This window comes from Protopterus annectens, chromosome 4.part1 (assembly GCF_019279795.1).
Source record: "Protopterus annectens isolate FY-2018-M chromosome 4.part1, PAN1.0, whole genome shotgun sequence".
Classification (NCBI taxonomy): domain Eukaryota; kingdom Metazoa; phylum Chordata; order Ceratodontiformes; family Protopteridae; genus Protopterus; species Protopterus annectens.
In genome coordinates this window covers 968,527,306-968,541,769 of record NC_056734.1, presented here as the reverse complement: position 1 = coordinate 968,541,769, position 14,464 = coordinate 968,527,306, and positions in this window count along the sequence as shown.

Genomic DNA, 14,464 nt, shown 5'->3' with positions numbered 1-14,464 from the left:
CTTTTTAAGTTTATTTTTCAGAAAATAGTCTTAGATGCAAGATGTGTATAGACTGCTAGAAGTGTGACATTCCACAGCACATACTTGTTAATGAGTTAAAGCACTAATTCCATTTTATCACAATCCTTCTCCGAATCACTTCCTGAATGAATGCATTGTCCAATCATTGTCATCACCATCCTCCTCACAGTCAGTTCTTCATTTTCATTAGTGCATTGTCCAGACTGTCATCTTCACCCTCATCATAATTACATCTTCCATTAATGCATTGCACAGTACACGCATCATCTTCCTCCTAATCATCTCTTCCATTAAAGCTTTATCCAGTCACTATCATCGTCTTCATCTTTTCCTCCTCCATTTAAGCATTGTGAGGATACTATCATCATTATATTCCTCTTTAACTCTGGATATTCATTTTCTAAATCACTTTATCATGTAAGGGTTGTGGTAGTTGAAAGATGAGCAGGAGAGCAGTTTAAAATAGAACAACAGTCTGCAGGTTTTTCCCCTTTGCATTCCTAAGCATTTTCAGTCAAGAGATATAGCCAATATGACATGTTCTGCATCTGGTTTGTTGCCTCCTTCCAGTGGACTATGCCTGGTACACCTCTCACTGGAGCTGCTCAAATTACTTGCACCATATGGTGCCTATACCACTTGAACTAACAGCTATCAACATAAAAGAACAATGGCTATAGTCTGAAGTTATCTCAGATTGCTGAGCTTCTCAATTTGAAATAGAGTGACCCATGCCAACTTGCAAAGGAGCATCATTTCTGTTACTTGTATCTGTGATCTCATTCTCTCAGCCACTAGTCAAACCTCATTACTACAGGTGAGGATGGGGCACAGACTAACTGGTAAAATGAGAGCATTGTCCTATTATTCATCTTTTCTTTCACTGCCATAGTTATTCATAATACCTGATATAATGCCACAGGTAAATCCTCTCACTGTCCAATTTACTGATCATGTCTGATTTTGCTCAAGAACAAGAAGATGCTTAAAATCTTTCATCTGGTTTTATGGGAAATCATTCTTTACAGTCTCAGAAATTTCAGCATCATTTCACCATGTTATGCACCTCACAGTCCCAGACATAGCAGCCCCATTTAACCATGCTGTGCAGGGCATGACCCCTCCCAGTCCCAGACATAGCAGCCCCATTTAACCATGCTATGCAGGGCATGACCCCTCCCAGTCCCAGACATAACAGCACCATTTAACCATGCTATGCAGGGCATGACCCCTCCCAGTCCCAGACATAACAGCCCCATTTAACCACGCTATGCAGGGCATGACCCCTCCCAGTCCCAGACATAGCAGCCCCATTTAACCATGCTGTGCAGGGCATGACCCCTCCCAGTCCCAGACATAACAGCCCCATTTAACCACGCTATGCAGGGCATGACCCCTCCCAGTCCCAGACATAACAGCCCCATTTAACCATGCTATGCAGGGCATGAACCCTCCCAGTCCCAGATATAACAGCCCCATTTAACCATGCTATGCAGGACATGACCCCTTCCAGTCCCAGACATAGCAGCACCATTTAACCATGCTATGCAGGACATGACCCCTTCCAGTCCCAGACATAGCAGCACCATTTAACCATGCTATGCAGGGCATGACCCCTCCCAGTCCCAGACATAGCAGCACCATTTAACCATGCTATGCAGGGCATGACCCCTCCCAGTCCCAGACATAGCAGCCCCATTTAACCATGTTATGCAGGCCATGACCCCTCCCAGTCCCAGACATAGTAGCCTCATTTAACCATGCTATGCAGGCCATGACCCCTCCCAGTCCCAGACATAGTAGCCTCATTTAACCATGCTATTTAATCTATGATTCTTCCAAGTCCCAGACATAACAGCCCCATTTAACTATGCTGTTCAGGCTATGATTCTTCCAAGTCCCAGACATAGCAGCAGCATTTAACCATGCTATGTTGGGAATGACCCCCCCTCCCAGTCCCAGACATAGCAGCCCCATTTAACCATGTTACGCAAGCCATGACCCCTCCCAGTCCCAGACACAGCAGTCCCATTTAAAGATGCTAGGCAGGGCATGATCCTTCACAGTCTCAGCTAGAACATGTTAACTGTTCTGCACCTCAGCCTTCTGCTGTAAATAATCTGCACAATAGTAGTTGCAAATTTTCATTGTGGAGATTACCCTGACTCATTAAGATCTACAAGGAGTGTGGTTATTAACTTCCTCAGATCAAAAACTAGCAGTAATAATGCAAACGTCTTATATACACTTATGCTAAAAGTATGGCCTGGATTACCAAAAGAATTAAATAAATTATAAAGCTTTCAAAAGTAAAAGCTGCTTATGGGAGTGGTCTTAATTAAAGTAAGCTGTTAATTATATTATTTAGCGCATTTTACCACACAGAATAATGCATTTTAATAATCTGAGTCTACAGACAAACTTCCCAGCCATGGTTTGCTTTGTGTAATAGTAATAAGCATGTAGCCCAAATGTGATTCATAAGAGACAGTACAGCAATGCTGGGTCTGACCAGCATTACAATGTCTAGGGTCTTTTTTTATGCACGGAGACACTAGAATAGGGAGAAACTCTGAATATAGCTGCTGATGCAATTCATACCCTGCTCAACAGAATACCAAAGCTGTCACCAAACTGTCCTGCCACATAGGCAGTGCTCTGTGGCAGATAAAATTATAACCTCAAGTGGGACATAGAAAAGTGCACCAGCACTTTCTAAGTCATCATACAGTTACCTAAAGCACAAGACACCACCCCGTCCAAAAAAAAAAATATGTAACCTCACAGACATACAACTATGCACAGAAACAGAATCAAATAGTATTATATAATTCAAAATAAGAACTGTGTATGCTGCCCAAAGAAAATACTGAAAAAGTCTATAGAAATTGAAAATGCATTTTCATAACCATTTCTGGAACATAGTTGTACTATAGTTGCTCTGACAAGTAATTTAGGTCGTTCTCTGTATTGAAATGGTCAAAAGAGTGAAATTGTATTACTACAGTGATGTCACATATGGAGGATTAGTGCTTAATGAGATGCAGATGGTACCCAATAGTGATGTCAGACATGGAGGATTAGTCCTTAATGAGATGCAGGTGGTGCCCAGTATTTACGAATGCATAAAGGACATGTAAAGACAGAGATTTATGAATCACACAGGGGGCATTATTAAGCCTAAGTAAGACCACTTAATTCATGTGGCTTCCTGACTCAGACCTACAAAATAATGCTTTGAGGAATAAATCCTCGAGTATTATTCACTAAGGCTCCATAAAGTTCTGACGGTAGTCAGTACTGTATCTATAGACAGGTTAGTGCTGTAAGAAGTTATGGGAAGAGCAGCAATGTGAGAAGCAACGCTTGGCTATATGGTCATTATACTTTCAGGTTTCACGCTTGAGATAGTGGTCCAACTGAGGAACCTCGACTAAATGCACACAGGCATGCAGGAATTGAAATGAAAAGTCAGTTTGTCAGGAGTACAGCTGCTTCTCCCTAAGGAGTGATATCCATCCACATCAATGAGCTTAGGAGGGATAAGTTCAGGTCAGTTTATTAAAAAATGGTGAACTGGAGAAGTGAGCTGAGATGAAGAATGTTTTTTTCAGTTGTTTTGAGGAGAAGAAGGGGAGTGATGCAGTCTTTTTAGGGGCAAATGTCAGATAGTCTTCCAGATGCATTTCTGAATAACTGTTTAGGATAGCCATGGCACATAGATCAAGACAATCCACTGGGAAGGAAGTCAAGACAACTGTTTATTAAATTTCATTGTACTTAATGAGAACTGCTTGATTATGCAAGGATTAATAAAAGTTTTGTAGAAGAGGGGGAAAGAGTAGAGGTGGAAGGAGGTTTCCCCTGGTGCTCTGCAGATGAGGTAGGAGTGCACAGAATGTCTGCAGAAGTTTAGGCAGGTTGGAGCCCAAACCTTCCTGAAGCTTCCAGACCAGATAATGGTGGTGAAGCAGAGGAGGATATAGTCCTTCAGTGTTGCTGTAGGTCTCTTGGCAGCCTCCCTGACCAGTTTTTATCTTGTCTTTTCATCAATTTTGGAGAGACATCCAGTTCTTTGCAATGTCACTATTGTCCCATATTTTCTCCACTTTTTGACGACTGTGTTCCCTGGTATATCCAATGCTGTGGAAATTTTTTTTGTACCCTTCTCCAGACTAATACCTTTCAACAATGAGACCCCTTTGATGCTTTGTAACCTCTCTGCAAACCATGGCTTTTGCTGTAACAGGCAAATGAGTAAATGTCAGGAAAATCATACTAGGACAGCTGAACTTTATTTGGGGTTAATCAGAGTCCCTTTAGTTGATGGCAGGTGTGTACCCAAGAAGATTGAATGCTGTAATTAAATCAAAAGGTGCTCTAACAAAGTATTAGTTTAAGGGTGTGCACACTTATGCAACCAACTTATTGTACATTTTTTATTTTCTATATTTTCCCCCTAACAGACTTGTTTGTTTTTCAATTGAATTGTACCAGCTTGTCATAGCCCAAAAGACCCTGTATCAACCCACCAACACTCCAACACTCTCTAGCATCATTACCCTATACAACAATCTTAAAAATTTACGCTCCTCAAACAAACCGCTTATCAACACCAGCAGATCCAACAACTTGGCAGGAGACTCTCTGTTCTCTAATACTGTTGGAAAGCACTGGAATCTTCTTCCCACAGAACTCATATCTCTGTCTTTATTGACACTTTTTAAAAAGAATATAAAACTATTTTTCAGTACACATCGGTTATGCCCCTGTACTAACCCTGACTAACTTTCTCTCTATACACTAAGTTGAATACTCTTCATCTTTCTAGACTTATCCTTAATGAACCAAAGACCATGTTATTGCAATTTAAAAATATGTATATATGTACATAGTAACATCTCTTGCACATTACCTTTTACTGTTTTGTGTTATGCTCACTATGAGTATTGTATTTTTTATTAACAACAGCTGTTATATGCTTGGACTGTTGCAACATACTATACTGTATTTGTGTATGTGTCTTGGAGCTTTTCTCCCCGGGCCTCTACTGAAAATGGACATGTATCCAGTTAGACTAGCCCGGTCAAGAAATGTAAAATAAAAATTAAATAAAATAAAAATACAGGTTATAGTTCACATTAAAGTTGGGAAAAGTTTTGAAATTATTTTGGTGGTCTCATTTTTTTTATATCACAAAAATCTGGCATTTTAACAGAGGTGTGTAAACTTTTTATATCCACTATATATATATATATATATATATATATATATATATATATATATGTGTGTGTGTGTGCATATGGGTCTGTATCGGATTGTCGAAGTTTTAATACTTCGAATCACTAAAGATCGAACTTTAGTGATCGAAGTCTGAAAACTTCGAATTGTTATAAAAGAAAACAAAAACAAACAAAAGGGTGTAAGCTGGGGGCTGCATCCCCCACACCTCCCGCTCTTTAAATATACCAACTCTGAGATCACGCTACAGTGTAGGAAATGGAAATCTTCCATTTCCACACTGTATTGCACTGAAGTGCGATCTCGGAGTTGGTATATTTAAATAGCGGGGGGTATGGGAGATGCAGGGGTGCTTGACCCCTGCTTACAGCCTTTAGGTTTTACTTTTTTGTGTTTAAACTATTTTTATAGTAATTCAAAGTTCGATCTTTAGTGATTCAAAGTATTAAAACTTCGACAATCTGATATAGACCCATATATATATGTATACATTATATATATATATATATATATATATATATATATATATATATATATATATATATATATATATATATATATAACATTTTTATTTATTTATTTTGTAAAACAAAATAATAATAAATAAAAAAATATATTTATTATATATATATAATGTGTGTGTGTATGTGTATATATATATATATATATATATATATATATATATATATATATACATACATATATATATATATATATATATATATATATATATATACACACACACACACACACACACACACAAAACAGCTCTCCTATGAACTTTATGTGGTGCATACCTCTCAACATGCTAGAGCAAAAAATCTGGACAAAGGCCCAAAAATAGGGACAATCTTTAAATCTTGCTCTTACAAACTTAGAAAGTTGATAGAATAACAGGTTTTACATTAGCATGAATTTTCTGAAGGGTATGAAGTCCAAAACACAAATGTCTGTCATTATATTCTGACTTCAATCTCTAATGATTTGTCAATAAACCATAATTTTATTAAAAATGGATCAAAAATATGAGGCAAACATGTGGACATTCTGCTAAAATCTGTACAGCTGAGAGATACGATATGGTGGACTTTATGTCAACAAATCCCTTACTTAAATATACTAATTCCACCATTCTACAGCTGTGGTGAAAAGAAAAATACTCTGCAAAGAAGTATACGCTATGTTGTCACTGATAACTGTTATAAGAATCACCTGCAAGGAATGATGACACAAGAAAAACAGGTTAGGAACTCAATACTTGGCAAAATAGATATTGACTAATTGTAGGAGGAACCTTTTGTTTCGTCTCTTTTTTGCTTGTACAACACTTAATCTTACTATTTACGTGCAACCTTGTCAAGCCATATGGTGCATTTTAGGGAAAAACAGTGCAGGTGGTTAGAGAATCTAGTGCCAACATGCATGAAGGAGGGACGTTGGGAAAGAGGTTAATATAATATGTGAGCTTCATACTTTAAAGGAGTTAAGGCCAAGGACTGATCTAGAGCTAAGTAGAAACATCTAGGTGTGCCAAACATGGAAAAGGGAGAAGAATGTTAGCATAGGGTTATGAATTGGGGAACAGGATGCAAGAACAGGTAACAAAGTGATGGGTACCACATAGGAATAAGAGGTACCAGATGAGATAGAAGGGAATATGCCATTTTTTCACATGAACTGTTTGACTGCATGAACTTCATTCAGAAAACAAGGAATTACACTCACAATGACTGTCACTGTTTTACATGGCATTCTTATAGGTTAATAGTCAGGGCTGGTGTTAGCATTTTGGGGGCCTTCAGCAAGTGTTAAGTTGGGGCCCCCAGTTGCTTTCAGTCAAAGCATCACCCTGTCACTGCCACCCCTCCTAAGCAACCTTTTAGGTCATGCTGCAAACTTTTAGGAGTAGTGCACATAAACTGACTTGTAGCTACAATGCTCTTACACTACAATGGACCTATGTACCATACTATGTTGGCCCATCTCACAAAGGGGCATTCACAGTTACTGCCATTTACTTATAACTATGATGCATTATAATAACTGTATGTACAGGGTGGACTTAGGTGAAATTACACCCTAGGCACTGCCTACTGTTTCAGCAGCTCCACCCCCCACGCACACATTATAGATTCTCTGGGATGCATTTTTGAGCATTTTCACAACCTTTTAATCCAACAGTTGTCTAAACAAAAATCAGTCTTATTTTTTTCTTTCAAGGAAGACGTACAGTAAGTTATGCCCAAGCCTTAAAGTTCAAAGCTGACAAAGTAAGAGCTTACAATAAACTTACAAGACAATTTCTGTGAGGATACACAGGTCCTATTTGGGAATACAGCCTGCTTCCCTAATACACCTCTCAACCTCTTAGAGCAGGAAATCTGGACAAAACCATAAATAAAAGTGGGACAAAGGCCCAAAATAGGGACAGGTTTTAAATATTGCTCTTACAAGCCTAGAAATTTGATAGAATAACAGGTTTTACATCGGCATGAATTTTCTGAAGGGTATGAAGTCTATAACTCATACGATAGTCATTATTTTCTAACTTCAATCATTAATGACTTGCCACCAATTTTATGAAAAACGGACCAAAAATATGAGGCAAAAATCTGGCTATTCTGCAAAAATCTGTACAGTTGAGAGGTATGCAAATCCCCCCAAAAACACAGTGCCTATACAGCCCTCTGGTGTTAGAGTGGGATGAAGGCAGAGGTTCATTTTGACACATGTATTTCAAGTGAATGCTGACATACATATGCATAGCATGCCACCTCAGCCCTAACCCCCAAAGGTAGCCACCTGTATAAGTGCCTGATATCTGATTGTGAGGAAAGTGACATATTCTACTTTGTTGCAACTACAGAAGTGACAGTAACCATCTTTGTACACCTCTGAGGTCTGTGAGAAATTGAAAGAAACAATGACTGCACTGGTCCCCAGCCCCCAACCCAAACACAAGCTATAATGACCTCCTGTGCACACCTCTAAGGTTTGACTGTAATGAAAGTTAAAGTAGTAACAACCACACAATCTCCAGCACCCCCAATAACCTCCAGCACCCTTAATAACCTACATCAACTTTCTGTAAATGCACATGTCAACAGGGCTGGTTTTGGAATGGTTGCTGTTAAGAGCAAAGGCCATTACCAGCTTTATTCTAAAAGGGTCATGTCACAGCCTTATTGAGGTGTAATGAATTTAGTTTTTCTCCTAATTTTTCCCCATTCAACAACAGCTTTTGTGGGGTCCCCACATAGGGATGATTAAGGGGGCTTCACTGTATCCACTTATAGAGTCTGAGGAGTGGGGGGCATCAGACTCCTAGTAGCTCTAAGTGTCTGAATATCCGGTGATATATTTTATGCCTTATTTTAAAATATAATTACTTGTTATGTGTATTTTTTACCAATACCCAGAAGATTAATGTATGTATCCCAGCATTATTGGATGAGTGCACAGATAAAATCTGTGATATTTCTTTTTACACACACAAACAAACGCACACAAAGGATAAGCCAGAGTAGTACTAGTTTTGTACTTATTTCAGCAAATAGTACATTGTGCAACCCTGGTACTGCCACACCAGATCACTGACTGCTGTTTAACAGTCACCAAACTACAGCAGGGGTAAGTCACTTATTTATCTCATTCAGGAGTCATGAATACTTGTGACTGCCCCTGATTTCAGAGCTCTTCCCTCTTTTGCCTCATAATTTTGCTCTGTCCTTTGTAAAAAGTTTGATTTACTTGTTCATTCAAGATTACAGACAGTAAATTCAGACATTAGGTCTAAAAATGCATGTTGATGCAAAAGGTGTTATTCCATTAATTTTTAAGTGATTTAGAGTAATACTTAAAACATGTTCCTGATTTTGAGCCTTTATTCTGCTATTACTTCTGGCACTGTGCAGAATTCTTCATCAATGAAATTGAATGTTATAGTTTCCGGAGTTCTGCTGGTATTTTTAAAACTTCCTGAAAGAGAAAATCATCCTTGAAGATCAAAAGCATCAGCTCTTCTTAAAATGCAAGGTGTGCACTCTGGGCTGATTGCTGCTCTCTCAAGTGCTTAACTTTCTCTTGTTTATTATCAGCTTTATCTTAAAAGGGACATATCACAACCCTGATAAGGTAAAAGAGCATAATCAGGAAATTAGTAAATTTTTTCCACAACCCGCAACAGCTTTTATGGGGTCCCCACACAGTCAAAGATGATTAAGGGGAGCCCTGCAGCTGCGGGTATTGCAGATACTTAAAGCAAGTTATGTTGTTAATTTTAGTGGACAGAGTATCCACCAGCAGGGTTTAACTAAGCTAGCTAACTATGTCACTGGTAAAATATTTAATGTAATTGTGAAGCCTTTTACTTGCTAAAACAGTTACTATAACCAGAATGTCTTTGAATAAGAGTTATTACCCACCTGGTTTAGTAAGTATACAGAATTGCTGTACTAGCTTTTGTTGGTTTGACAGATGTGTTATAAAATATCTATTTAAGATAACTTGCTGTAGTTGGGGGTCCCCAGGAACAGGGTTCGCTGGTGCCTAAAGCCGGCTATGTTAATAGTTACGTGTTTGTGCTGCTATTGCTGGTTTACATTATGTATGAGGGTTTGGGTATGGTTGTAGTGGATGTATTGATGTGATTAGTGTTTGCCTGCAGTTTAGTTGTTTAGATTTCTGCAGTGGATTGCTGGAGCTAGGCTGCAGGAATAGTGCTTTCATTTCCATGTGTTTCCCATTCTCTGTAGTTATGCCAAAATATATTGTTAATATATTTAAGTAGCATATGTGTACAGTGACAATGTTCCCAACACTAGGAGTGTACAGGGTTTGTCACCATAGAAGGCATGCATTTTTGTGAATATTGATGTGTGTGGTACATTAATGCTCATTTATAAAAGCTGTGGGATCCGATATTGCAGTTTGCAGCATTTATCATGGACCCAGGGTAGAAGCTAATTGCAGAGGACTGAAGGAGCACAGTACTCATACAAAGGGGGAAGTGTATGATGGGGAGGAGGGAAATTGTGGTGTACCAAAGTTTATAAAAGTGGTGTGAGAGTAATTTCACCATGACTTTTCTGAGGGATGCAACAGAGGAAGGGATGAATGTAAATAGGGAGGAATCTGGACAGCAGTGTAGGAATGTGGTTTGGAATGAGTAGGCAGTGGCTAGAGTTAGGGACTAACATGTAACAATTAAGGTACTCTAGAAGGGGGGACACATCCATTGAATGCCAGGTCAGGAGAAGCAAGTGCAGACATAACAGGCTGGGAAGGGAGTCCTGGAGTCTGTGGACCACCTGCTAATTGCTGATAAGCCAAGCTCCTGTAGGGGAGCTATGGGCTTGAGACAGTAGGTGTAAGTGTGGAAGGGAAGGGGTGTGATTTTGATGAAAAGAAGGAAGGTTGCTGTTGATATGATGTACAGACTTTTACATCAGGTCAAGAATGGTGGGGGGTTCTGAGGGTGGTTGGCAAGATTTGCTGAGCCATACTAATTTTGTTAGGTATATAGTGTCACAGATGTAGATGAAAAGACAATTGTGTAACGGGTGTGATGATATAAGTATAGTGGGAAGAAAGCAGAGGAGATAAAGGTTATTAGACTGCCACTGGGGATGAGATAAGATTGTGGAATCAAAAGAGGTAGATTGTGGGTGGTGGAAAAAAAATAAGCTGTACACGGTAGCAAGTAGGCAACAATAAGTAGATGACTGGATCCTGGAGGTGAGAGTTACATGTCAGGAAAGCAGCTGGAGAGGCAAGGTGCCACTGGGTATTAAGAGTTCTGATAGGTTGCAAGAGGAGTCTGGATTATGAGTGGGGAGTGGCTCTGTTTTGTCAGGTAAGGAAAGCAGATGGAGGAAGTATTCAAGAAAAGGAAAAGGCTAAGACAATAGGTGAAGTTATAGAAATCACATGAAAGCAACTGAGCACAGGAAGGAAGGGTCATATGGGGAAGGTCTTTATAGGTCATTGGAAGAAAGGAAGAGTCGGAAAAAACTGGAATAGCACAGGAGGGAATTAGAAAACATTGCATAATGGATTACCTGAGAAAGAATTCTGAGGAGCTGTATGGGAGGATTGTGCTGAGAATGTGATAGAAACATGGAATTTGCAGTTAAGATTATTACAGAAATAATAAAAAACATACTTTAGATACAAAGAGAAGCATAAGAAGGGAAGGCTGTTGTTGGAGATGTGGGAGCAAAGATGCAAAGAAGTCTGCATATCTGGTGAGTTGGAGAAGTGGAGGGGAAGGCTGTACATATTTATGTATGTGTGCTGGGGAAGAGATGTGGAAGCATGGATGCAAATATTATCTGCATATGTGATGGGGATGGAGGTTTCAGGACATGGATGAAAATGATTCACATATTATGGGGTGGAGATGTGGATGCAAATGTAATAGGTGTATATGTATTAGGGTGTGTAGAGCTGGTTAGAAACTGGTATAGGGTTATAGAAGAGTGGAAGTCAGTACATGGGCAGCAGGTGAAATTGTCATGGTGGTTGTGCTTCTTTTGATGGGAGACACAGGAATATAGGAATGGCCATTGTAAGTTTCATTGGGTGAAAGTGGTAGTAGCCAAACATTGAAAAGTAAAGAGCGGGGTTAAGCAGGAGTAATGTAGATAGGTAACATCAGATGTTTAGATGTAGAATGCCTGTGTGTACACATGTGTGTGTGTGTGTGTGTGTGTGTGTGTGTGTGTTTATTTTGTCCATCATGTTTAGATGTAGAATATGTGTGTCTTTGTGTGCGTTTGCATATATTGTGCCTCATGATGTTTACATGTAGAACATCCCCAGTATCTAGACATAGAATACCCCTCATAGATTTCAACACCTCACATTTCTTAGATTTCAATCCCACCTAAAAAGTGCAATTATTCTATAGAGAAGGTTTTGTTTGGTACACAGAATGCCACACTACACACCTTTCAGATTTTGACTGGTGGGGTACCTCTCAACCTCTTAAAGCAGGAAATCTGGACAAAGTCATAAATAAAAGTGGGACAAAGACCCCAAAAATAGGGACAATATTTTAAATATTGCTCTTAGAAACTTAGAAAGTTACTGGAAAAATAGGTTTTGCATTAGCATAATTTTTTGAAGGGTATGAAGTCAGAAACTCAAATGTCTGTCATTATTTTTTTTTACTTCATTCTTTAATAATTTGCCAGAAAACCACAATTTTATGAAAAGCAGACCAAGAATATGAGGCAAAAATCTGGACATTCTGTGAAAATCTGTACAGTTGAGAGATATAGCTGGTGGTCTACTGTATAACTGTTACAGAGTACTGAGCATGCTTTGTATGCCATCTGTGTCCTCAACTTGGATAGGGCACTATATGACTTCTAAGTGCTTCTTCAGGAACATCTTGCCATATTTCAAGATGCAAGGCAGTTTTGCATTGCAGATAGAATCTCATTAGTGATGCAGAATATGTTTTTAATACTTATGATGCTTTTATTATTTTAGGGTAGCTAGTTTACTATTACTATTTGGGACATGTGAGTGTGTAAAAGTTGTAAAAGTATTTCTGTTGTACAGTTTCTAGATATCCTCATATGTATGCATTCTGTTGCTATGCTAAATGTAATACGATAATAGGAGTACAGCTAGTCACTGTTTTTATTAGGGCAGTCAAGTTTGCTTCTCAATGAAAACTGTTTTCAGTGATTTGTTACTGATCTAATATATGAGCTTGCTTATAGGTAATGCGAAGCGTGTTTTTAGCAGCTACAATGTATTTTTATCAACCTAGTGTTCTTGGTCTTCATTATTTTGGTTATGCTAGTTTGTTAAATTTGTAAAACTATAAGTATTTATTTATTTGAATTATGTTTTATTATATATAAATCAAATTACTTTGTGTATTCTACATGACTATGCCTTTAAATTAAATGGGAAAGAACTGCTGATGTCACTCACTTTGCGTGGGATGTATGGCTTAGTGGATTGTTCAATGAATGTGGATTTGAAAGTAAGGAACGTTATCTGTAAGTATAAAAAGTTTGTTTGCTTTTTATATTTATGTATGTTTATGGTCTGAAGAAGCCATATGATATCATAGGAAGTTATTAGGCTATTGGTCCTAAGGCCCTTACAAGCCTAGTTAAGAATTTAGCCCATGTTCTGACATGTCAGCACCCGATGCCCCTGTCCAGCAGGGACCCAGATGGAATCCCAGGGGAGTATTTTCTGTTCCCCATCCAGTTGCCCAGGTTGCTCTTAAAAAGCATTAATGAGGCACTCTGCTTGACGTGGAGTGAGAGTCTATTCCACAGAAGGAGTCATCTCTGGGACACAAATCTATCCCACCAACAAGTCCTATTGATGTCACAGGCCAGGCTGAGGTCGCGCATGCAGGCTACTCGAGTGGAGCTTGACTTGTGGATATGCAGCCGTCCCATTGCTTTGTATGTCAGACAGTGGTCACCTCTGAGGAGTCTGTAGGAGACTGAATAGAGTGGCAGGGCCTTTAGCCTATCTGTGTAGGGTAGATGGTTGATGCCCTGGATTTTCCTGGTGAGTAACCTCTGTGGTCTCTCCAGCTGCTGCATGTGCTTTGTGAGGTACATGCCGAAAGGGGCATTGTACTCAATAATCGGTCTTATAAGGGAAGAATACAGGGAGGTGGGCCATGTAGAAAGCTTTATGTACAACAGAGACAATATGCTGGTCAAAAGTCAGTTTGTATGCACCATCTTCCCCTTGTCCATGGCTTTGTTGACTGTCTCAAAGAAGTCAACCAAATCTAGCAGACATGACCTCCCCTTGATGAAACCAAGCTGTGTGGGATCAAGTGTTTGGAGTTTGCCAATGTCCTTGTTATTGAGGTCCATGATAATCTGCAATATGGCCTTGCAGATCACACTAGTTAGGCTGATGGATCTATAATTTCCTGGATTGGTGGACACTCCACCTTTGTGCAAAGGGATGGCAGTGGCTGTCCTCCACTCGGCCGGGATGAAACCAGTACTCGGGCTTTGGTTAAATAGGATGTCTAATGCTGCTCCAAGTTCCTGTCTGAGTTCATATAGGATGCATCCTGGGATGTTATCTGGTCCCATGGAGGCTGTATTTTTTGCCTTTGAGAGGGCAGTGATGATTTGCTCTCTGGAGATACGGGGAGGGGGTCAAGTGCTAGGGTTATCCTGATTTACTGATGAGGAGGAAAGAT